Below are 3,951 nucleotides of genomic sequence, written 5' to 3' on the forward strand. Positions count from 1 at the left end.
GTATATATATCACACACCATATCACCGCATATAGACACACCCCCATATATGTGTGTATATATTTTAAATATATATATATGTTTAATCTCAGCCTTTTTCTTATTTCAGATGGAAGCAGCTTGCCGACGCAATTAAAAGTTTCACCAGAAATGACCCTGTTGCAAATACTCCGGTTTTTAGAGAAGCCGATTCGAGTTCTCAGCAACTGGCTGGGAAAGCGCCCGGGGGCTTTTCTGACGAGCTCCCGCAGGTATTCCCAATTTCCTTCGTTTGCTTTACGAGGTACGGGGGGAAAAAAGGAGAAATATTTTCCTTATAAATACAGATATATGTATAAAAAATATTCCAGGGATTTTTTTTTTTTTCCCTGCGCAGATCCCTTTTTCCAGGAGTTTTCCAGTCTCTGCACCATCGCCTAGCTCAGGTGGAAAAAGAGCCAGCAGTTACGGGTCAGGGTGACTGGATGGACGCTATTAAGAAATGTGGGAATGACAAAAGCTTGAATTCCCAGTTTAAAAAAATTCCTTTTCTGGGCACAGGTGTTGAAAGCACCTTCAATTCTTGATTCTTTTCCTTCCCATCACAAAATACCCCGGGAGAAATCCCCAAAGCAGCTTCACCCATCCCCGTGCATCAGCCAAGGGCAGCACCCGGGTGACACCAGGACCCCCACGGCCCGTAGCCGTCGGCAAAAAAAGACAATATTGGGACCGTGAGGATCAGAGAGGCTTAAAATACGACCCAGCTTTGGGAGAATTAATTTTGGACCAATTTCTTGCTGTGGCCATCACCTGCCGAAATCCCACTTCTCCTTTTGGGTAGCCGCCCTCATCCCTCTGCGAGCAGCTGGCTTTTTTGGGAAGGGGCTAAACGAGGGCACATGGGGTACGGACACGGCCATTGACCACGACAGACAGACGGCATCCCCAGGACGGACAGACTTGGGCGCGAGAAAGGGGGCGGCGATGGCATTGCCTAGACACGGCATTTAATTAAGATGCACGAGCAGTACTTTGGGTGCAAAAAGCGGAGGGGGAAGGGTTAAGGGGCGGCGGGAGAGAGGGGTGAGAAGAAAGCCCGAAGAAAAGAAGGGACCTCACAGCACCCGACGGGCCTTGATGGCTTAATTACCATATTCAAATCTAATTAATTCCCCTTTGCATAAAAAGGCCACGGGCGGGCGTGGGACCAGCCTTGCAGATGGCGTCTCATGCTCAGCACCATTTTGGGGCTGCCGGCCATCTTAGAGCGAGGAGGAGGACGGCTTCGCCCGCGGTGCCGAGCGTCTTCTCGGGGCACCCGTCGGGCACAGGGCTGCGCCGGGTGCTGGCACCAACAAGCCCCATCAACCATCATTAACATTGCTTTGAGGAAGAAGAGGCTATTTAAAAGCAGGGGGGAAGGAATGAAGCAAAAATGTATGGGGAGGGGGGTTTAAAGCGATGGGGCATCATAATTTGGGGGTATTAGTGTGCCCCTCGCCCGCGGTTGGGGCTCCCCACTCCATCCCTGCATCCTGGGGTCTCCAGATGGGACGGCACCGGTCTCCGTGCAGATGGAAATTGCCGATGCGGGGATTAGCGTCCCTGGGGGTATTTGCTGGAGGGGGTGGGCGATGGGGAGTGAGGCGCGGCGGCAGTCCCGGGGAGATGGACGATCCCATGGGGATGCACCCCGCGGCCGCGTCCCCCTGCTGGCCAGCAGGAAAAGCCAGGAAAATCTAGCCTCAACAAGCAGATACCCAAAACCCCTCTTGCACAGGCATTGTTTTGGGGAAAAACGGAGGATAATATTCCTCATCTCCCCATCGCGCATCTGGAGGTGAACCAAGCCCCGAGAGCGTGGGCTGCCGACGGGCACCACGGCAGCGCCGGCACCGGCTGCCAGGCTCACCCTGGGAAAGGTGAAAGTTATTTTTCTAATGTTTTGGACAGCTTTGCCGTCACGTGAAAAACTCGGAGGAGCGAGGACCTCAGGGGATGTGGTTTTTCTCCCTTGACTGACTCCCAAGGATGCGACGCTGCTGCTGCTGCTGCTGCTGCGGGGTTGTGCTCCTCCCCACCCCCCTTCGCCAGCTCTAATGGGGGCAATGGGGGCTGGGATGAAAACGTTACCCCAAAACAGGCTCCCAGACAGAGCTGGAAGTCGCTTGTGTGGCTAAATCCAATGCCTGCCAGCAGGAAAAATGGGGTTTGGGGGGGTTGGATGGGGCAGAGCAGGAGGAGCTGTGGATGGATGGTGGGGGAGGCTGCAATCCCGGCCGGGGGCAAAGCAAGAAGTGAGGGGGGAAGATTCCCCTTTACGCTGTTTAGTCATAGAAAAGGATTTTTTGAATCATAGAGGAAAGATTTTTAGACGTACTTTAAAAAGGAAATAGGAGGAAAAAGCCAATTATTTGGCAGCCAAAAGCTGTTACCAATAGCCCAGTCTTCCACTAGCTTTGGACTTCCAAACGTTCCACTAAATGTTTTCAAAGAGGAATATAAATAAAATGGGGACAAAAGCTGGTTTTTTTCCCCCGAAACAATGAAAAAAAAAATCAGCGCAGCACCTCACAGCCTGGCAATCGCAGCTGCCTGCCCGGACCCGACGGCGAGGGACAGCCCAGCCATGCGTGGAGCCGTTGTGGGTGCCCCCCTCTGCGGCGCTGCTCCCTGGACCCCCCAAATCCCCGGCTGGAGAGAGCCCGGGGGGAGGTTTTGCGGGGAAAGCCCAGTGCCAGCTGGCTGGGCTTGCAGGAAGGGAAAAGAAAGCAAGAAAAGCCCAAACTTACCCCGTCCGGGAGAGGCGAGGGGGTCTCGAGCATCCTTTGGGGGGTGAAGTGAACTTCCCTTGCCTGGCTCCGCAGGCGCTGCCCTTGCCGCGGAGGGATGCGACCAAACCAGCCCGTCCCCAACAGCCAACTTTGCCGCTGCAAACCCATGCTGGGAGCAGCCTCCTCCTGGCCCAGCGGCTCCCAGGGGTAGGAAAGCCCAGTCCACGGCACCCCACGGGGCTCCTCCATCCTTTGATTCCCAAGGCGAGGGTGCTGTGGTGTGGGTGGTCTCCCCGGGGCTCTGCCCACGCTGGCCTGGCTGCTCCCCTTCGCTCTGGCTGCTTTGCCCCATCCCCGTCCCCGGTGATGGATGCTGCTGGACTGCGTTGGTTAAAGCAAGGTGGGGATTTCTCCTCTGCAAAAAATAAAATGAGCAATGCCGACATGTCCAAAATCACACCGATCACCTCCAGAACCACGCCGATCACCTCCAAAACCACACTGATCACCTCCAGAACCACACCGATCTCATTCTGCTCATCACTGAGCCATCTTAACCAGCTCAGCCGCTGCGCTGGGCAGGCCCACGTGGCCAAGACGACGCTTTAAGGGGATCACAAAGGTTTCTCCTGGCACGGTCGGAGCCTGGCGAAGGGCCCCGAGGTCTCTGCACCCGCCTCTATGTGCAAACCCCGCTCTGGGTACCCGCGTGGGTCCCCGCTTAGGGACGGGTTTCTGTTTGACCTCTCCATCGGGGTCTAGAGAGAGGGTCGAGCGGCTCCGTCACCCCATGGGTCACACCCCAGACTGCATCCCACATCCCATTTTACAGATGGGGTGGCATCGGCAGGGAGCGGAGCCAAACCTTCCCAGGAGCTGGTGGGGAAGGAAACGCCTCTGTGTCAGGGGATGGGGCAAACCCCCTGCAGATTTGCCCTTGGGCATCTCTCCCGACCCCCGGCACCCGCTGCCAGCGAGGGGATGCCTTGGTCTGCCCCAGATCAGCCTTTTTATCACCCAAAAACACGGGGTGTGGAGGTGAGGACTTCAGCCCTTGCTGGCCCCAGCACCCATGTTTACCCCACACAATGCTGCCGGGGGGGGGGGGGGGGGGGCCCCCACAAAGCCACTCTCCATCATCTATCAGCAGTCCTGGTTAACGGGGGAGGTCCCGGACGACTGGAGGCTGGCCAATG

The sequence above is a fragment of the Pygoscelis adeliae genome, unplaced genomic scaffold (assembly GCF_000699105.1).
Source record: "Pygoscelis adeliae isolate BGI_AS28 unplaced genomic scaffold, ASM69910v1 Scaffold419, whole genome shotgun sequence".
In the NCBI taxonomy this organism is placed as follows: domain Eukaryota; kingdom Metazoa; phylum Chordata; class Aves; order Sphenisciformes; family Spheniscidae; genus Pygoscelis; species Pygoscelis adeliae.